Source organism: Ovis canadensis, chromosome 4 (assembly GCF_042477335.2).
Source record: "Ovis canadensis isolate MfBH-ARS-UI-01 breed Bighorn chromosome 4, ARS-UI_OviCan_v2, whole genome shotgun sequence".
Taxonomy (NCBI): Eukaryota; Metazoa; Chordata; class Mammalia; order Artiodactyla; family Bovidae; genus Ovis; species Ovis canadensis.
In genome coordinates, this window is record NC_091248.1 from 126,375,712 (window position 1) to 126,398,792 (window position 23,081).

Below are 23,081 nucleotides of genomic sequence, written 5' to 3' on the forward strand. Positions count from 1 at the left end.
CCAAGGATAAATTAGTAAAGCTGTTTGGGAGGGCATTTGGCAGTATGAATCCAAATTTTAAATATATGTACATATCTTTTGACCCAGTTAATTCTCCTTTAGAATCTACCCTAAAGAGATGTTTGCTGTTCAGTACAGCAATGTTTATATTAGCAAAGGAGCAGGAAGAAAGGGAGGGAGGGGAAGAGAAGGAGAAACGAACAAATCTATGAGTCATCAGACAGAAGTGGTTAAATAAATTGTGATATATCCATATTATGGAATATGAAACAACCTTAAAAATGAATGAGGTAAACCCATCCTTTTTATTGAAGTATAGTGAAAGTAAGTGAAGTCGCTCAGTCGTGTCCGACTCTTTGGGACCCCATAGACTGTACCCCACCAGGCTCCTCTGTCCATGGGATTCTTCAGGCAAGAATACTGGAGTGGGTTGTCATTTCCTTCTCCAGGGGATCTTCCCAACCCAGGGATCAAACCCAGGTCTCCTGCATTGCAGGCAGACACTTTAACTTCTGGGCTACCAGGGAAGCCCTTATTGAAGTATAGTTGATTTATAACACTGTCAGTTTCAAATATGCAGCAAAGTGATTCAGCCATATTTTTTCAGACTCTTTTCCATTATAGATTATTAGGTAGGTAGGTTTACTTGCTAAGTTGTGTCCGACTTTTGAGACCGTACAGACTGTAGCCTACTAGGCTCCTCTGTCCATGGGATTTCCCAGGCAGGAATGCTGGAGTGGGTTATCTTTCCCTTCTCCAGGGGATCTTCCTGACCCAGGGATCAAACCCAGGTCTCCTGCATTGCAGGCAGACTCTTTACCAACTGAGCCACCAGGGATTGCAAGAGAGTCCCTTGTGCTGTGCTATAAATCCTTGTTCCTTGTCTACTTTATATATAATGATGTGTATCTGTTAATCCCATGCTCCTAGTTTATCCATCTTCCCCTTCTGTAGCCATGTCTGTTTTCTATGTCAGTGAATCTCTTTGTTTTATAAATAAATTCATTGGTATTATTTTTTAGATTCCACATATAAGTGATATCAGATAATATTTGTCTTTATCCAACTTCATTTATGACGATGTCTGGGTCCATCCATGTTGCTGCAAAGGGCAATATTTCATTCTCCTTTTGGGCTAATATTTCACTGTAGGTATACACCACATCTTCTTTATCCATTCATCTGTTGATGGACATTTAGGTTGCTTCCATGACTTAGCTATTGTAAATAGTTCTGTTATGAACACTGGGGCGCATGTATTTTTTCAAATTGGAGTTTTTGTCTTTTCCAGATGTTTGCCCAGGGATGGGATTGCTGAATCATATGGTAGCTCTACTTTAAGGAGCCGCTATGCTGTTCTCCATAGTGACTGTAATCTGCCCACTTTTTGATTGGACTATTTGGTATTTTTGATATTGAGTTGTGTGAACTGTTTGTATATTTTAGAAACTGAGCCCTTGTTGATCACCTTGTTTGCAAATATGTTGTTTTTTCATCTTGTTTATGCTGAGATAAACCCATTCTTACCTCCAAGATATTTTGCTCAGGGAAAAATGCAATTTTCAGAATAATGCATTCATGTAAAGTACAATGTGCTTTTGAAGGGCTGGATAGGACATACATCAACAGTTGATGGTGGTTACCTAAGGCCGAGGGAGCAGAATGGGGGAAGTGGAAGAAGATAAAAGAGGAGAGCTTTCCCTTTCATTCTATACTTATATATGTCTAGAACCATTTATAATAGAGATTGATTGTTTCAGTTCAGTTCAGTTCAGTCGCTCAGTCGTGTCCGACTCTTTGTGACCCCATGAATCACAGCACGCCAGGCCTCCCTGTCCATCACCAACTCCCGGAGTTCCCTCAAACTCATGTCCATCGAGTCGGTGATGCCATCCAGCCGTCTCATCCTCTATCATCCCCTTTTCCTCCTGCTGCCAATCCCTCCCAGCATCAGAGTCTTTTCCAATGAGTCAACTCTTCGCATGAGGAGGCCAAAGTACTGGAGCTTCAGCTTTAGCATTATTCCTTCCAAAGAACACCCAGGGCTGATCTCCTTTAGAATGTTTACACAATCTTAATTGATTGTTTACACAATGTTAAAAAAAAATAATTAGTGGTCAGAGTTCAAGAAGAATAACTTGCTAGAGATTATCCACCTAGAAAAAGCAATTTAATGAAATGTTGAGATGTCAGTCACTCAGTCATGTCCAACTCTTTGTGACCCTATCGACTGTAGCCCGCCAGGTTCCTGTGTCCATGGGATTCTCCACGTAAGAATACTGGAGTGGGTAGCTGTTCCCTTCTCCAGAGGATCTTCCCAACCCAGGGATCAAACCCAGGTCTCCTGCATTGCAGGCAGATTCTTTACTCTCTGAGCCACCAGGGAAGCAATTTAAGTTACAATTCAAACTCAGGTCTGGCTGGCTTAAAAGCTATAGGCTTTAATAAATTATTCACCCAGCTGACCACCCATGGCTGCATCTACTCAGGGCTGTTATTGAGGACTTGTCTACCATGTCAGTCGGGGAGAGATTTCCTTGAGACGAAGGATTAGGACCAGCTTTGCTTTTCCCAAGATACTGGTGTCATTTGTTTTCTTCTGAAACAATGAGAATTCTGGAACAGAACATAACAGGTTTTTATTTTGACCACCAAGAAATTCAACATCAAATATAGCATCTAAATCCCATATTATGGTGAGTCCTTGGTGGCTCAGACAGTAAAGAATCCACCTGCAATGCAGGAGACCCAGGTTCGATCCCTGGGTCAGGAAGATCCCTGGAAAAGGGAGTGGCAACAGAGGAGCCTGGAAGGCTACAGTCCATGGGGTCGCAAAGAGTCAGACATGACTGAGCAACTAACATTACCGCTACCTTCAAGGTAAACATTTGGTTTCAGGCACAAAAGTTGCACATTCGTGGAGTTCACTCACCCCGCTGAGTCAGCTACTGCCATGGCTGGAAGGCCAATCTGCCAGCCCCAGTGTGGTACTAGCCTTTGAAGAGACCAGCTGCTTGGTAACAGGTTGACCATGCTGGACCGTTTCCACCTGGAAAGACAGAAATTCATCTTGCCTGGGATTCCACTGATGGATGTTCCTCTCCAGCCCTCAGTCCCTCAGGATAGCATTACTATTCAAGGATTTAGAGGGCTTAATCCTCTGAAATGAAATCTCTCCAAACAGAATAGAACCTAGGGATCCACTTGACAGCAAAGGAAATGCAATTAACCATGAGAACCAATGAGACTCCCCCACGACCAAGAAACCACTGGCTTGGCACTTCCCTGGTGGCACAGTGGCTAAGATTCTGTGCTCCCCAGGCAGGAAGCCCAGGTTCAGTCCCTGGTCATGGAACTAAATCTCACACGCCACAGTTCAGTTCAGTTCAGTCACTCAGTCATGTCCAACTCTTTGTGACCCCGTGGACTGCAGCACGCCAGGCCTCCCTGTCCATCACCAGCACCTGGAGCTTGTTCAAACTCATGTCCATTGAGTCGGTGACGCCATCCAACCATCTCACCCTCTGTGGTCCCCTTCTCCTCCTGCCTTCAATCCTTCCCAGCATCAGGGTCTTTTCCAGTGAGTCAGTTCTTTGCATCAGGTGGCCAAAGGATTGGAGCTTCAGCTTCAGCATCAGTCCTTCTAATGAATATTCAGGATTGACTGGTTTTATCTCCTTGCAGTGCAAGGGACTCTCAAGAGTCTTCTCCAGCACCACAGTTAGAAAGCATCAATTCTTCAGCGCTCAGCCTTCATCATGGTCCAACTCTCAGATTCGTACATGTCTACGGCAAGTAGTAGCAGACAGACTACTTGACTAGACAGGCTTTTGTCGGTGAGGTAATGCCTCTGCTTTTTAATATTCTGCCTAGGTTTGTCATAGCTTTTCTGCCAAGGAGCAAGCGTCTTTTAATTTCATAGCTGCAGTCACCATCCGTGGTGACTTTGGAGGGAATAAAGTAACATCTGTCACTGTTTCCATTGTTTTCCCATCTATTTGCCATGAAGTGATGGGAACAGATGCCATCATCTTACTTTTTTGAATGTTGAGTTTTAAGCCAGCTTTTTCCACTCTCCTCGTTCACTTTCATCAGGAGGCTCTTTAGTTCCTGTTTGCTTTCTGCTATAAAGGTGGTGTCATCTGCATTTCTGAGGTTGTTGATATTTCTCCCGGCAACCTTGATTCCAGCTTGTGCTTCATCCATCCGGCATTTCGCATGATGTTCTCTTCGTACAAGTTAAATAAGCAGGTGACAATATATACACACTCCTTTCCCGATTTGGAACCAGTCTGTTGTTCCATGTCTGGTTCTAACTGTTGCTTCTTGACCAGCATACAGATCTCTCAGGAGGCAGGTAAGGTGGTCTGGTATTCCCATCTCTTGAAGAATTTCCTAGTTTGTTGTGATCCACACCGTCCAAGGCTTTGGCATAGTCAATAAAGCAGAAGTAGATGTTTTTCTGGAACTCTCTTGCTTTTCTGATGATCCAACAGATGTTGGCAATTTGATCTCTGATTCCTCTGCCTTTTCTAAATCCAGCTTAAACATGTGGAAGTTTTCGGTTCACATACTGTTGAAGCCTAGCTTGGAGAATTTTGAGCATTACTTTACCAGCGTGTGAGATGAGTGCAATTGTGTGATAGTTTGAATATTCTTTGACATTGCCTTTCTTTGGGATTGGAATGAAAACTGGCCTTTTCCAGTCCGGTGGCCCCTGATGCGTTTTCCAAATTTGCTGGCATATTGAATGCAACACTTTCACAGCATCATCTTTTAGGATTTGAAATAGCTCACCTGGAATTCCATCACCTCCACTAGCTTTGTTCATAGTGATGCTTCCTAAGGCCCACTTGACTTCACATGCCAGGATGTCTGACTCTAGGTGAGTGATCACACCATCGTGGTTATCTGGGTCGTGAAGATCTTGTTTGTATAATTCTTCTGTGTATTCTTGACACCTCTTCTTAATATCTTTTGCTTCTACTTCAGTTCAGTCGCTCAATCATGTCTGACTCTTTGCGACCCCATGAATAGCAGCACGCCAGGCCTCCCTGTCCATCACCAACTCCCGGAGTTCACTCAGACTCACATCCATCAAGTCAGTGATGCCATCCAGCCATCTCATCCTCTGTCGTCCCCTTTTCCTCCTGCCCCCAATCCCTCCCAGCATCAGAGTCTTTCCAGTGAGTCAACTCTTCACATGAGGTGGCCAAAGTACTGGAGCTTCAGCTTTAGCATCATTCCCTCCAAAGAACACCCAGGGCTGATCTCATTCAGAATGGACTGGTTGGATCTCCTTGCAGCCCAAGGGACTCTCAGGAGTTTTCTCCAATACCGCAGTTCAAAAACATCAATTCTTCATTGCTCAGCTTTTTTCACAGTCCAACTCTCACATCCATATACTTCTGTTAGGTCCATACCATTTCTGTCCTTTATTGTGCCCATCTTTGTATGAAATATTCCCTTGGTATCTCTAATTTTCTTGAAGAGATCTCTAGTCTTTCCCATGCTATTTTTTTCCTCTATTTCTTTGCACTGATTGCTGAGGAATATCCTTGCTATTGCTGTTGCTTATCTCTCCTTGTTATTCTTTCAAACTCTGCATTCAGATGGATATATCTTTCCTGTTCTCTTTTGCCTTTCTCTTCCCAGGTATTTGTAAGGCCTCCTCAGAGAACCATTTTTCCCTTTTGCATTTCTCTTTCTTGGGGATGGTTCTGATCGCTGCCTCCTGTACAATGTCATGAACCTCTGTCCATAGTTCTTCAGGCACTCTGTCTATTAGTTCTAATCCCTTGAATCTATTTGTCACTTCTACTATATAATTATAAGGAATTTGATTTAGGTCATACCTGAATGATCTAGTGGTTTTCCCTACTTTCTTCAATTTAAGTTTGAATTTTGCAATAAGGTCTTATTTTTTGCTGACTGTATAGAGCTTCTTCATCTTTATGCTGCAAAGAATATAATTAATCTGATTTCAGTATTGACCATCTGGTGATGTCCATGTGTAGAGTCATCTCTTGTGTTGTTGGAAGAGAGTGGTGTTTGCTATGACCAGTGTGTTCTCCTGGCAGAACTCTGTTAGCCTTTGCCCTGCTTCCTTTTGTACTCCAAGGCCAAATACGCCCATTACTCCACGTATTTCTTGACTTCCTACTTTTGCATTCCAGTCCCCTATGATGAGAAGGACGTCTTTTTGGGGGGTATTAGTTCTAGAAGGTCTTGTAGGTCTTCATAGAACCATTCAACTTCAGCTTCTTCAGCATTACTGGTCGGGGCATAGACTTGGATTACTGTGATGTTGAATGGTTTGCCTTGGAAACCAACAGAGATTATTGTTGTTTTTGAGACAGAAAAAGGCCACATGTCACAACTAGAAATTCCACTTGCCATGAGTAAAAGATCCCACATATCCCCTCCCTCTTGACCCTACCTCCCATACCTGTGGCTGCTTCACACTGATGTAGGGCAGAAGCCCACACAAATCTGTAAAGCAGTTATCCTCCACTTAAAAAAGATCCCACATGCTGTAATAGAGATCGAAGATCTCGTGTGCCACAAGTTAAGACCTGGCACAATCAAACAAATGAATATGAAAATCAAACAAACAAGCAGAGAGAATGGAGCCAGTGCTACTGGAAAGGCCAGCCACTGAACATCTACAACTGTGTCCCTCGCTGGGCTTTGCTCTTGGCTAACAGGCAGCCAGCTCTTCCCAGGGGCAGCCCATGTCAGAAATATGACTAGTTCATAGTTGTCAGTCTTTTAAAAATGGAAAACTTCCCTTTAAAAGAGATAAATTTATAAAGCCCTTCTTCAAATAGATTTCTGGGTAGACATCCTCAGGGTTCAGCAAAGACGTGAGCTAACTATAATTATGGTAGAGTGTAGTTAGGGAGGTGGTTCTCTCCGAACCCAAGCTGGAGTTGAAAGGCCACAGCAGCAGGTGTTGCCTGCTTTTTAAGATTCTCTTAACCCACGTGTGCAGCTGCACAACCTGCCCCCCAGTCTGGGGGCCTTGCTTGTTTGGGTTCTCAAAACAACATGCTCTGCCCTCTTCCCCTTCCTCCCCTCGTACCCAGATCCTGGCTCTGAGGGTTGTTTGTTGTTGTTTTTTTTTTTTTATCCTGACCCCATCTATCTGATCTTCCTTTTTATCTCAAATCATAATCTCTTCAGTTTGCAAAGTTAGAGCCTCCATTTGCTCGCTGTGTCTTCTGAAGGCTTGTTTTCTAAGGAGTTAAACATCAAGTATATTGTCAAAGCTATGGTTTTTCCAGTAGTCATGTACGGATGTGAGAGATGGCCCATGAAGATAGCTGAGAGCCAAAGAATTGATGATGCTTTTGAACTGTGGTGTTGGAGAAGACTCTTGAGAGTCCCTTGGACTGCAAGGAGATCCAACCAGTCCATCCTAAAGGAAATCAACCCTGAATATTCATTGGAAGGACTGATGCTGAGGCTCTAATACTTTGGCCACCTGATGCAAACAGCCAGCTCATTGTAAAAGCCCCTGATGCTGGGAAGGACTGAGGGCAGGAGGAGAAGGGGATGACAGAGGATGAGATGGTTGGATGGCATCACTGACTCAATGGACGTGAGTCTGAGCAAACTCTGGGAGATAGTGAAGGACGGGGGAACCTGGCATGCTACAGTCCATGGGGTCGCAAAGAGTCAGACATGACTTAGTGATGGAACAACAAAAGGTCAAGTGGCTCCTTGATATACCTGGAGTGGGGAGTTAGGTTTTAGATGACAAGAAGAGGGAGCAGCATGACTTCCCGTCATGGCAGGGCCTCTTTTCAAAGCGTGTGTGCTCCAGTTCTCGCAGGTGCCTGCCTCTGGGTCTTAAAGTCACAGTGCTCTTTGCTGAGTCTGAGGAGGAGGACTATTAGAACTGTCTGAAAGCCTTTTTTCTTTTTCTGTAAGTGACTCTTAAGATTCAATTCCATAACATAGGAAACTGAAGAGCCCCCACCTCAGAAAGATAATTATGTAAAAGCTAGAGCTCATGCCATCTCTATGCGTGTATGATTCCCTTATCTCTGAGTGAAGTAACTTAATTAGTAACTCAATGAGCTTAATTGGTGTGTATTAGAAACAGAAAAAATAATCGCTAATATGATTGCTTAGAGCTTAAATGAAAGCCTAGCTCTGCTCTTTTTGAGCTATAATTAATTTGTGTTTGTTGTGAAGTATGAGTACGTTTTGAGTGCATCCAAATACAGAAAGGGTCTCATTGTGCAGAATTGTGCTTGCAGTTAGGTATGCCAGGGGGCGCTATGGCCCAAGATTTACATTTACTCTTAAATCCTCTGGTTTTGGGTAAAGCAATTTTAAATAGTATTAGCCCAGAAATTTTTTTAATAAAAATAATAAAATGTTGTCTTCTAAGGGCTTTCTGTTTTCTTGGCACACATCCCCCTTTGTTTTCCTATCTCCCATTCACAATTGTCCCATCCTTTCCCTCTCTTTCATTCTATATTATCTCCCTTTTTTAAAAAAAAAATTAAGTTGTCTCCCTCTTATATTAGTAGTTTGTCCCTTTACTTAACCTTTCTGCAAATCCAGTACTGAGGGCTGGAACTCTTCCTTTTTGAGATAACATATATGCTAATTATTAACCAACAGAAACTGCCCAGAAGAGCACACGTCCTGAGAATGCTATCAGTCAACACTCCTGGGAACAGAGTTTGTGAGCCGAGGTTGGAATATGGGTTCTGATAAGTGTAGGAGTATGTCTGAGAGCAGCCAGATAAAGCTATTGGAACTGAGGCCACACAGTAAAATTCAGGTCACATAGTTTGTATGGTCGGATCTCAAATGCCCAGCCTCATGTGCTCAAGAGGAACTCCCCAAAGGCTGCCATGGTGTCGCCTCACTTCTTGGACCTACAGCTCCTAACTTTGGATTATATGATAAAGATGAGTGTGCCACATCCACAAAGCCTAGGCTAAATTGCAAATTTTACCGGGGCAAGAAATGACCTTTTTTGGTTTCTTCATTGGTTTATTGGCATAAATTAGCATACAATGCCATCTGAAAGATCTTCGCTGATGGGTCAGCTGGTAAAAAATCCACCTGCAATGCAGGAGAAACGGTCGATCTGGGTCAAGAAGATTCCCTGGAGGAGGAAGATGACAACCCACTCCTGTATTCTTGCCTGGAGAATCCCATGGACAGAGGAGCCTGGAGGGCTGCAAGCCAAAGGGTTGCAAAGAGTTGAACATGACTGAGCAAATACACACACATACTGCCATCTCAAAAGTAGAGTGAGCTTCTCTGGAGCACAGAACAAACAGATTAATGGGGAAGCAGAGAAGATGGGGGCATGCGGCAGGAGAGGAAAAGCTAAATTAGGTGGCGTGCCTAACCCCAAAACTAGGAGTAAGAAAAGAAACCTGACTCCAGGATGGGACTGTCCTGATCCCAGAGAATGTGCCACTATCTTCCTGGTCAAGAAGCAGGAAAGAGGTTTATTTTTCTATTTTCCCTTCTCCACCTCTACCCTGATACCTTCATCTTCTGCCCTCCTTTTCTCTTGGCTCTCTCCCCTATTTTTGTCTTAGAAATAGAGGTCATGGATTCACAGAACAATAGATCTGGAAATGGGACTTCAGAGTCACCTCTTCCAACCTCTTGAATAAATGATCCATGAGCCCAGAAAGGTAGTGACTTGCCATGCTAAGTAGTGGCAGGGGTGTATTTTGAATATAGCCCAAAAAACTGGGGCTTTTTCCATCAACACTATGCTGCCTCCCTCTGGAAGAATTTTTAGGACAATGAAAAAAAAGGTAATAAAATATTATACCCTATCAGGAAAGAGACAAGAGGTAGGAGAAGGCGATCAGGAAAATAGGAAGGAGAAAAGGAGAGAAAATCAGATGGATGGAGGGATAGAGACATGGGATGTGCTGAGCTACAATGATTATTTAGCTACCACCTAGTACTAAACTAAACCAGTTAAAATAATGTTGGGAATTCTATTCCTATTTACCCCAGAAAAGCGAAAAATGTTCACAAAAAGATTTGCACAAGAATGTCCATAGCAGCTTTATATATAATATTCAAAATCTGAAAACAGACCACGTGTCCATTAATAGGAGAAGGAACAAGCAAACTATGATATAGATGTTCAGTGGAATGCTGCTATTCATATGAACAAGAATGAATCCGGCAGATATTATACAGAGCAAAGGAAACTAGACCCCAAAGAATGTGTACTCTCTGATTCCACTCATATGAAGCTCTAGAACAAACAAAACTAATCAGTAGTGGAAAAAAATCGAAGAGTAATTGCCTGTTTTGGGGGGGGAGGAATGACAGTGCTGGGGAAGAGACTTGAAGGGAACTTTTTGGTATAATGTTCTGCTATATGTCTTGCCAAGGGTTTGGGTTACATAGGTGTATGTATTTGTCAAAACGCGTGGAAAAATGTACTGAAGATCTGCGCATTTCATTAAGTATAAATTTTATCTCAAGAGAAAGAAAACAATACTAGAGTCTAAGTTAATGATATGCATGCGAAAGTGTTTATGGGGAAGGGATATGGGAATTTGCTTTGAAATGTATAAAAATAAGATGAATTGATAGATCAGTTCAGTTCAGTCGCTCAGTCATGTCCGACTCTTTGTGACCCCATGGACTGCAGCACTCCATGCCTCCCTGTTCATCACCAACTCCCAGAGTTTACCCAAACTCATGTCCATTGAGTCGGTGATGCCATCTAACAATCTCATCCTCTGTCGTCCCCTTCTCCTCCTGCCCTCAATCTTTCCCAGCATCAGAGTCTTTTCAAATGAGTCAGCTCTTCACATCAGGTGGCCAAAATATTAGAGTTTCAGCTTCAACATCAGTCCTTCCAATGAACACCCAGGATTGATCTCCTTTAGGATGGACTGGTTGGATCTCCTTGCAGTCCAAGGGACTCTCAAGAGTCTTCTCCAAAACCACACTTCAAAAGCACCAATTCTTCTGTGCTCAACTTTATTTATAGTCCAACTCTCACATCCATACATGACCACTGGAAAAACTATAGCTTTGACTAGATGGACCTTTGTTGACAAAGTAATGTCTCTGCTTTGTAATATGCTGTCTAGGTTGGTCACAACTTTCCTTCCAAGGAGTAAACGTCTTTTAATTTCATGGCTGCAGTCACCATCTGCAGTGATTTTGGAGCCAAAAAAATAAAGTCTAACACTGTTTCCCCATCTATTTGCCATGAAGTGATGGGACCGGATGCCATGATCTTAGTTTTCTGAATGTTGCTGGAGGGATGAAAGATAATGTGATAAAGCAAGTGTATAGTAAAATGGTTGTTGTGCAATACAGGTGGTGGGTGTCTAGGTGTTCACAGTAAAATTCTTGCAACTTTTCTGCATGTTTGAAATTTTTCATTAAAAAATGGTAAGGAAAGCTCACTTAAGGACATAGTACTTTTTTTAAAAAAAAGAAAGATTAAAATGCTGCACATGAGGATTTTTATCTGGATTTTCCCTGAACATAGGCATCTGGAGGGGCAGTGAGGAGAGAAACAGCATTCCTTGATGAATATTTCTGGACAAGGCTTGTGAGCTAGTGAGCCAAGCTTTCCTAAGTTTCTCTCCAGCCTTTTGGCACTCCTTCCTTCCTGCCTACATTTTCTGTCTTTGTCATATTCCCCATCACTTGTAGTCAGGCCTGTGATGATACAACCTTAGTATTTATCAGTTGTCACAACCCTGGGTCATTGATTTTCAAGCAATCCACATGCCACCAGCCAGCTCTGCTCCAGCCAGATACTAAGTCCTTCAAGTTGCTTTCAGAACACGAGTCAGCAAGCAGATCCGAGCCTGGACTGGGCGGTGCTGGTTTCAATGGGCAGAATTACCTCATGGTCTGGGGCCCTGGGACTCAAGACCTTCAGGACTGCAACAAAGATGAGATGATCACCCTGGCATTGGCAGTTGCCAGCTCACATTCACAAGAGTTGATTTTTTTAAGCTATGATAGTAAATCAATTCAATGGATTTTACATTCTACTTAGTATGTAACTGTCTTTATTTGTAAATATCCAATAATGTTAAAATCAAATTCCACAGATAAAATGCTCTGAAACACTTTGTCTTTTAACAAAAATTGGCTGGAAACCCACATATATTTAATATATAGTTCATGAGAACTATACATGTGTAAATGAAGAAAAATCACGTCAGCTAAACTCCAGCCTGTGACCTTCATGGGTGGGAGGTCCCAGGTGTTCACCATGATGTCTCAGGGTATAGACCAAGACATTTTCCTTGGATTGTGGTACTGTCTTTCTGAACATTTCTGCTAAGGAAGGAACTGTACCTTTCCTTTGATTGGTATTTTTCTTTTTCACTATGAATTAAGGTAGTGATACTGATTATACAAACCAGATGTAAAAATCATCCTCTTGTCTTTAAAGACTCATATAGCTATCTAGTAGTGTGTACGAAAGTGTTAGTCGCTCAGTCATGTCTGACTCTTTGCAATCCCATGGACTGTAGCCTTCCAGGCTCCTCTGTCCATCGGATTCTCCAGGAAAGAATACCAGAGTGGGTAGCCATTCCCTTCTCCAGGAGATCTTTGCTAACACAGGGCTCAAACCCAGGTCTCCTGCATTGCAGGCAAATTCTTTACCATCTGAGCCATGAGGGAAGCCCATAGCTACCTATGTGTATTGTAAATATTCAATAGTCTCCTGAATGACAGAATTCAATGTAAGTAGATAATAGATCTTACCATTAAATTCCCATTTAAACCATCTTTTTCCTGGCATCTAAGGAAAAAGAACCACTAATTCCGCAGTAATAGAGGACAATTATTTTATGGATTATGGTAACTAGTAATGCTCATTTTTAAATATTTGGTCTCCTGACTCTAGATACCAGAAGTGAAATAAATACTTTGAAGTAATTTGTAGAAGCTACTGTTTCCCAAAATGTAATGATATAAATGGCTTCTTTCCACTAAGAATTCCAGTAAAATTCTCATGTGCAGAGTATGTAAGGAAATTGCCAAACTACCTGAATGTCTGGCATGCCCAAAACATTCCACGCCCTGACTCATTTTCCACAGAACAATGGAATCACGATGTAAATGAGAATCGTGAAGCACTTTGCTTGTAGTTTCCCAAGAAACTTGCCACATCTGATTTCTCACTCATCACACCCTAAACATGTGATGGTCCTTTGTGCCTGAGTTTTAAACATGCTGTGCCTTCTGCCTAGAAAGCCTATCCACCCTTAATCTGCTTTGCAAATCCTCAGTCATCCTTAAGAATGCATCGTAAATGTTACCTCCTCCGTGAAACCTATCCTGGCTCATACAAGCGGAATTAGGTCATTCTCCTCTGTTGCTCTATAGTTTACTTCCTTTATAATTAATATATTTCCCTATTTATCTGTTTCTTTGGCTGCACCGGGGCTTGGTTACAGCACGTGGGATCTTCTAGGTGTGGCAGTATGTAGACTCTAGTTCCCTGACCAGGGATTGAACCCCGACCCCTGCATAGGGAGCATGGAATCTTAACCACTGGACCATCAGGGAAGTCCCCTCTATAGTTTCTTGATCATACTGCTGTTATAACACATACACAAACCTATTATTTGCTTACATATGTAGTTATTTGTCATTATTTGTTTACATCTCTCTCTACATTAAACTCTGAGTCTGCAAACATGTCCTGTTTTTACTTTGTCCTCAATAATAATGTGGTACAAGGAACACATGATGGTTGGGAGCTATAAGAACCAATGACATTCTGATTCCTCAATTAGAAACTTCAAGAGCATGGATGCACCTGATCCTTGCTCATTTCTTATACCCTCCAAGGTAGAACTCATTTCCTTGCACATAGCAGGAAAAAAAAAAAAAGACTGAAGGAAAGATATGACTGCAAGATTGGCAAAATCTTTCTTTCAGCTTATCCTATACTATTTTAATCCAGATTATATAGTATTTTCACTATATATATATATATATATATATATATATATGGACTTCCCTGGTGGCTCAGACGGTAAAGCGCCTGTCTACAATGCGGGAGACCTGGGTTCGATCCCTGGGTCAGGAAGATCTGCTGGAGAAGGAGATAGCAATCCACTCCAGTACTCTTGCCTGGAAAATCCGATGGACAGAGGAGCCTGGTAGGCTATAGTCCATGGGGCCGCAAAGAGTCAGACACGACTGAGCAACGTTCCTGTGTCCTGTATGTATGTATATATGTATATATATATATATATATATATATATATATATATGTCCATATTTTACAGTATTTTCACCAAAAAGTAAAGAATGGTTATAACTAAAAAATTTTCCAGTTGTACATAGAGGATAAGAGGAGATTTAAAATCTAGACCGTTTATGGCTTTAAAAGTCCCACACTCTGTCCTGTCTTACTAGAGGTGTCCAGATTTTCAGGATCACAGAAACCATTTTCCCACCAGTGTCTCTGGAAAAAGTAAGCTGGAGGTGAAGACTGTTTGTATCATCTCTCCTCCACATCTTGGCCTCCTTTTTTTTTTTTTCCCTAACCCCAAGGTGTGGAGCCAAAGTCATAAACTGGCAGCCCAACCACAAACCTGTTTTGCTCAGACACTGTTTTTATGTTTTTAAGTTAGCTGCCAACATGAAAATTCAGATACCAGCTTCTCTCAGAAAATCCTATCTGGATGATTCCCAACCCCTTGTCCCCCATGGCAGTGATCAGCTGAGCTGAGTAATAGGGGTTCCCGTTAATGGGGACAGCTTCACTCATTTGCTGGGAGCTTCCCATGTGGCACAGTGGTAAAGAATCCACCTGCCAATGCAGGAGACACAGGAGATGTGGGTTTGAACCCTGGGCAGGAAAGATCCCCTGGAGGAGGAAACAGCAGCCCACTCCAGTATTCTTGCCTGAAAAATCCCAGGGACAGAAGAGCCTGGTGGGCTAGGGTCCTTGGGGTCACAAAGAGTCAGACCTAGCTGAGGGACTGAGCATGTGCTGGAGCACCAGAAGCATCTGAGTGTGCCTCTTGGTGTAGGGGAAGCTGCAGGCTGGCACCATACAGCAGACCTAGCGTTGAATACCAACCCAGAGTCAAGGCTTTGCTTGACCATCCTCATTCCTCTCTCAGACGCCATGGGGAACTCGTGCAAGTCATAGCCCTCTGGGGGCCTCAGTTTCCTCATCAACCACCTGAGGGTACACCACCCCTCCCCGAGACCTCACAATTATAACAGCTACTAAATTCCATTCTTCCTTAAGCTTATTTGAATTGGATTTTCATCATTCATTATCAGAAATTCTCTTTTATGACCCATTCTCCTAGGGAACTGGTTAGAAAAAATCTAAGACATCTTTAACTCGGTTTTCCTAGCATTCAGTTCATGACCAACCTAGTGAATTCTGTTTCCATCATAGTCACCATCTCTTCACTGTCCAAGCTAATATCATCTACCTTTCTCAAGGCTATTGTGGTAGCCTTTTAACTGGTCTCCCAGCCTCCAGACTCTACCCATTCCTCTCACTTATATCCCACTGATAGACCTATTTTCCAGCAGAATAAATCTCAGTATGTAATTTCCCTCTTTACAAAGTTTCCACAGGTACCCAGGGCTTCCAAAATAAGAAACAAAAATTCTTTATTAGTTTGGCAGGTCTGTCATAACAAAGTACTACAGACCAAATAACTTGAACAACAGAAATTTATTTTCTCACATTTCTGAAGCCTGGAAATCCAAAATTCGAGTGCTGCCAGGGTTGATTTCTTCTGAGGCCTCTTTTCTTGGCTTGTAAGTGGCCATCTTCTCCCTATATCTCCATATGGTCTTCCCTCTGCATATCTGTGTCCTCATCTCTTCCTGATATAAGAATGTATTGCTATAAATTTCCCTCTTAGAGCTGCTTTTGCCTCATCCCATAGGTTTTGGATTGTTGTGTTTTCGTTGTCATTTATCTCTAGGCATTTTGTGATGTCCTCTTTCATTTCTTCAATGATCCATTGGTTGTTTGGTAACATATCGGTTAGCCTCCATGTGTTTGTTTTTTACAGTTTTTTCCCCCTTATAGTTGATCTCTAATCTCATAGCATTGTACTCAGGAAAGATGCTTGATATGATTTCAACTTTCTTGAATTTACTGATGCTTGCTTTGTGGCCCAGTACGTGATCTATCCTGGAGAATGTTCCAGATGCACTTGAGAAGAATGTGTATTCTGCTACTTTTGGATGGGATGCTCTGTAAGTATCAGTTATGTCCATCTGGTCTAACATGTCATTTAAGGCCTGTGTTTCCTTATTGATTTTCTTTCTGGATGATCTGTCCATTCATGTAAGTGGCATATGAAAGTCTCTCACTATTATTGTGCTACTATCAATTTCTTTTTTTAATAGAGGTTAGTACTTGCCTTATGTACTAAGGTGCTCCTCTTCTTACAAGGACACCACCTTGGTGTATTGGATTAAGGCCCACCCAATATCATCAATCTCATCTTCATGTTCAACCAAATATCCCTATTGATATAGTTTAATCCTCAGAGCACAAAGTTTGTACCTCTCACAGTGCACCCTATTTCTGTCTTGTATGAAATTAGCTTTCAGATCCCCCCCCTCCCATTTCTTTTTTCGCCCTTTTTCTTCTCCACATGCAGGCAGATAATCCATTCTGTGTTCATTGCCTTAAAAGAATGTGATAAAGCAGAAAAGTGAGAGAAAAAGGTTTCCAGTATAACATAAATGGCTCACAGTAAAAAAACAAAAGATTTAGAAGGAAACATTATTTGTCATAGTAAGATTCCCCACCCTACCTGCTTAGTCTTTGCAGATCAGAGGGTTCTCAGGGCTAAAAGTAAAGATGGCAGGGGGAGCAAATGAGGAGAACCAACATGTCAATTGATTCTAGAGAAAAGAGGCATTTTATATTGTGTCTCACATAGAACCTTGGGGACACAGAGTAAGACTCCACAAAGAAAATGAATGAATGGTGTGTGTCTCATTCGATCCAGGCTGCTATAGCAAAATGTCATGGACTGGGTGGCTTATAAACAATAGGAATTTATTGCTGACTGTTCTGGAAGCTGGGGTATCCAAGTACTGATAGATCTAGTACTTGATAGCCCAAACTCCTCTGTCCTTACATGGTGGAAGGGGCGAGGGATCTCTCAGTGGTCTCTTTCATAAGGGCACTAGTCCTGCTCATGAGAGCTCTTCCCTCATGACTTAAAGACCCTACCTCCTAACACCATCACCTTGGGGTTAGAATTTCAACGTGTGAATTTGGGAGAGACATAAACAGACCATAGTGGTGTGTTTGAGCATGCTGGGAAGGGGCACATTGATTACTATGCAGCTCAGAAAGGCCAAGCAAATGAGTATGTCCCTGTGGCTGCTGGCATGAACTGATGATGCAGAACCCTGGGGCCTATGGATGTCTCTATCTGCTGACAGATGACCTGGAGGACCATAAAGATGCCCATCCTGCTGCCTTAGGATTATGTAAGCCCCAAGAATTACTTGTGACCCCCAAAATGTTGAGAGCCTCACTGAGTTTATTCCAACTTGGTGAAAAGTAGGCTCAGAACAGAAATCAAGTTAAGGAGAAGTAAAGAAATTGTCCTTTCTTCCCTGAGTTGAATATGAATATTTATACCCCCAAATATTTATTTCTATACTAGTCTGATCCTTCCGACTAGACTATAACAGAACAGTGACTGAAGCTCTATTACCTTCCCATCCCCTGCCATTGCTGTCTTAGTAACTCACCCAGAGTCAGTACTCAATAAGTATGTTTTTAAGCTGATTGAACTGATCGAGTATAGGTTCAGAAGTGTACAACAGGGTTGGATAGCCAACAGCAAGAAGACAATTATTTTTTATTTATGGGGAGGGCCCCAAATGTTTTTCATATTTTCATGAGAAAATGGAAGAGTTGCATCAGTGGTCTGGAAACATCGATGGAATTTGTTTCTCTGGCATACAGAAGGTTGTTTGACCCCAGTGATTGAAAGGAGTTGGCAAGGTCCCTCACTCATGGTCAGAGAGTACTTACATTTTTGGAAAATTGAACCACAGAGTTTTAGAACTGGAAGGGATATTAGTCGAGTAAGCCAACACCCTCTCTTATAAGTGGGAAAAAACTGAAGCCCAGAGATATATGGCAAATGGCCCAAAGTAGCAGAGTCAAAGTGAGAGCCAGATACGAGTCTGCCCCTTCCTTCTCCCATTTCCCGTTCAGCTGAGCCTCCACGACCTGCCCCTTCACCCAGTCTCTTGCAGCCCCTCGACTCTCTCGCTCCGGTGTCTCCATAATTCACCCTCCCCAGCCACCTGGAAATACCTCAACTTTGACCGAGCCAAGGTTTCTGGGCTCTTGGTACACTAGGCTGCCAAGCTTTGCTTGAGAACACCAGACAAGCTCACAGACTGCTGCCACCATAAACTCGTGGCTGCCAGACCCTATCAGGTTCTTCAGTGCTCCCAGCAACCTGTGAATCCTTCCCTGATCCACTCTCACAGTCTCCACTTCATTATTTCAGTGTTTCTACTCTCCTCCTCAAACTTCTGACCGCACAACATCTCCCCTTTACACGCAATCCTACTGAAATGAATTCCTGTAACAAGAAAGCCCTTGATCCCTGTATGGTTAGACCATGTAAGACAGCTGTTCCCTTGATTTCGCTACACCCCCTGCTCCACCAGTCCCAGCTTCACTCACATGGCTACCCAAACCTCTTAATTAGAGGACTTCCTTAGTCCCTGGTGACTGGTGAGCCTACCCTTATAAATGGTAGCCTCCTTCTCCCCTGAGGAGGAAAGACTGTTGCCATGTCCTGCTCACCATCTGCCACACAAGGTGGGGTGTCACTCCAGGACACTTTGTATGAGATCCCCTGTGCAGGAAACCATTGTCTCTGTTGCTGTCTCCAGGCTCTTCACTCTTGAGTCTGGGCAGCTGCAGGGTTTGCACAACCAAGAAGTAGGCAGCCCAACAATCTCCCATCACCAAACTCACATAAACATCAGCAGCCGCACCCTCCCTTCCTCTCCCCCTACCCCTCCCCAAGTCTGAAGTCAACCCTTCCACCCATTTCCGCTCTAAGAACACATTCCTCGCTTTGTCCTGTCTCCGTTCCATCTCTCACTTCTTTTTCTGAACGACTTCCTTATCATTGGCACGTGGGGAAATGCGCACAGATAGTTCCTTTATTTAAAAATCCAGCTTCCTCAACCCCTGTTCCCCGTGTTTTTTTCTTGCAGCCGCCTCCCTCCCTTCTCCCTCCTGGAGTTACCCTCACTCACCGTCTCATTGACCAGCACCGTCATCAACTCCAGCGGTTCCCACCAGGGACATCCTCGCTGTCAGATCCAAGGGAGCACCCAGCGCTCCCCCTCTCAGACAGCGTGAAGCGGCTCAATCCTTCCCCCGCTGGAAGACCGCTCAGTTCCTGCTCAGCCCATTTCTCTCCTTTCCTCACACTTCTCATCCACGTCCTGTCAGTCTTTTACTTTCTTTTAATATTTATTTTTATTTATTTATTTGGCTGCATCGAGTCTTAGTTGTGTCACGCAAGACCTTGGTGGTAGTGGTGCATGGGTTGCCTAGTTGTGGCGAGTGGGCTCACTTGCCCCCCAGCGTGTGGGATCTTAGTTCCCCAGCCAAGAATCAAGCCCGTGCTCCCCTCATTGTAAGGCGGATTCCTAAACCAGGGGACCACTAGGGAAGCCCTGTCAGTCTCTGCTTCAAGTTACGTTTTCTGTGTCCATTCTTTGGGGGTGCTAGCCTGTCTTCTCCAACCACCCTAAGCATTGTACCAGGCAGTTGTGTCTACCTCCTTGACTCCGATTATAATCTAGGTTGTGCTCCGATTATAATCTAGTTGTGTGTCCGACTCCTTGCGACCCCATGGACTGTAGCCCACCAGGCTCCTCTGTCCATGGGGATTCTCCAGGCAAGAATCCTGGAGTGGGTTGCCACTGCCCTCCTCCAGGGGATCTTCCCGACCCAGGGACTGAACCCAGATCTCTCCCATTGCAGGCAGATTCTTTACTGTCTGAGCCACCATGGAAGCCCAGAGGTATTCAGTAGGTAGCCAATTATGCAAATCGGAAACACAGAGCTGGAGATGTAAATTTGTGCTTCATGTATATAGAATTATATATGTAACCATACTGACATAATTATATTTATATACAAAATCACTGGAATCATATATGGCTTTTGTTTTTTTCCTGCCTCCACGCTAGAGTATGAGGTCTCCAGGAGCAGGGATCTCATTCCGTTCACTGCTGGATCCCAAGAACCTAGAAGAGTATCTGGCATATGGGACAGTCTCCATAAATATTTGTTGAATGAACTCACTGATGCCAAGGCTCTCATTTTCTCACCACAGGTATCAGTGTTCTAGGTAGCAGGAAATATTACAAGTCATTTTGGAAATTGTACACCCAGCAAATCTTCTTAAAATAACATAATCTGTTCTTGTTCAAAGACCTCTTACCTTGAGAAACCTTGTATAATCTTCCTAGAAGACTTCTATACACTCCATCCTCTCTGCTGTAATAATATATCTTCATGGAAAAGGCTCTAGAGGCCCTTAACCTTGAAGAAACCTTAGTTCTTCTTTTTATGGAAAGCGTTCTGACATGAGAAACGCCTGTGGGCTACTTTAACCCGAAATAATGACCTTAATCAAACTTGACAACCCATTCTACTTAAAGTTATATATGAGGTTCAAGTGAGTAGTTAGTAAATGAATTACAGATTTAACTTGAAATGGTCCTTCCTAATGCTTTTGCTATAATGGCTTGGGATATGACATAGCCTTCATTGGTTGTAGAAAGTAGAAAAAGAGAGTTTCTTCCATTTTAGAATGTTCTTTTAAAATTTCTTTCCTTAGGTTAGAACAGATGAGAGCCGAAAGGGGCCTGTGCCACTAATTATTATGATTTAAGCATTCATTCTTCTCATATTACTGTTTGCACATCTTTTGGTCACCCAATTCTGTTCTCTTTCATTCTTCCCCTCTTTTCTCTTCCCTCCGTCTTCTTGGAGGGAAGATAAAAAGGAATAATAAAGAGAAAAGTGAGGACTTTTCTAGTGGTCCACTGGCTAAGACTCCATGCATCCATGCAGGGGCCTGGGTTCGATTCCTGGTCTGGGAACTAGATCCCACATGCCGCAACTAAGACCTGGTGCGACCAAACAAATAAATAAAATATTTTTTTTTTAAAGTGAAAAGTGTAAAATGTATCCATATATACAGATGTGGAGGGAGAAGGCTCTCACAATATATTCATATATGGAGGAAGAGTTAACATATATATGTATATAATCCATTACTATAAATGTATATTGTGTTTTTATGTGTATGTATGTGTATGTATATACATGAATACTTAGTGTGTCCTAATATGTTTATTACTTAATTTCCAGGGTAATCATCATAAATGAATACAATTTCTGCAGATGAATATGAATATATGGATGTATATGTATACATATGGGGCTTCCCAGAAGCACTAGTGGTAAAGAAACTGCCTGCCAGTACAGGAGACATAAGAGACGTGGGTTTGATCCCCGGGTCAGGAAGATCCCCTGGAGAAGGGCATGGCAACCCACTCCAGTATTCTTGCCTGGAGAATCCCTTGGACAGAGGAGCCTGGTGGGTTACAGTCCTGGCAGGCTACAGTCCATAGGGTCGCAAAGAGTTGGACAGGACTGAAGCAACTTAGCACGCATGCACGCGTGTCTATTATGCATAATATATACATGCAATATATGCATACATAAATAACTTTACATAATTCTATGTTTTGTATGTGTGAATGCATGTATACACATATATACACATATAAATATATTCTATTAGCTATTATGTGTATATACATAATGCACTGTATCTTACATATATATATTATGTATACATAATATGAGACTTCCCTGGTGGCTCAGACGGTAAAGCATCTGTCTACTATGTGGGAGACCGGGGTTCGATCCCTGGGTCAGGAAGATCTGCTGGAGAAGGAAATGGCAATCCACTCCAGTGCTATTGCCTGGAAAATCCCATGGACAGAGGAGCCTAATAGGTTACAGTCCATGGGGTCGCAAAGAGTCAGACACGACTGAGCAACTTCACTTTCATACATAATATGAGTGTATATCCATATGTTCATATGGATCTATGAAAATTTTACCCATTTGTGAAGATAACCCTGGAAATTAATACACATGCTAGGAACTACTATGTCCCTAACACCACCACCATGCATATTCATTTGAATTCTTTTTAACATATAATTTTATGTATTTAGTTTTGGCTATGCTGGGCCTTCATTGCTGCATGGGTTTTTCTTAAGTTGTGGCGAGCAGGGGCCACTCTTTAATTGTGCTGCATGGGATTCTCACTGCCGTGGCTTCTCTTGTTGCGGAGCACGGGTGCCAGGGCGTACAGGCTTCAGTCGTTGCGGCTCCCAGGCGCTAAATCACAGGCCCAGAAGTTGTGGCCCACAGGCTTAGTTGCTCCGCGGCATGTGGGACCTGCCTGGGTCAGGAATTGAACTCGGGTCTGCTGCATTTGGGAGGCGGATTCTTTACCACTGAGACACTAGGGAAGCCCTGAGTTTTTTTTAGTGATATCCAACCTATTGGAAAATGTTGATAACCTTTTTGTTTGGTCTAAAGTGGACACATTCCCACAAACTGTGCTACTGGAGCCAAGGTGAGTTAAAGTTCACTCTAGATTTGAGGGTAATTCTTTGAGACCACCGGAAAAACCTAAAGGCACCTGAGATTACTACAAAGACAGGCCCAGACATCCTGGGGAGGGGACATCTGGTCCGTCTTGTCTTGTATATGCTCATGTGTCCCCAACAGATCTCCATGCATCCTTGATCCAGAGAACAGAAGTGGCTAAACTCCTTATAAACTGCTGTTGCAGGAAGAAATGGAGAAGCCATACATCTTAACCTACTACTTGCCAGTGCCCCTCAGACAGCAGGCTGTGTCCCCCTGCCCCCCACATGCAGGAAGGGCCACACTGCCAACTGAGCGTTTAGCCCACCAGCAAGGAGGGTCGAATGTTTAAGTGTTT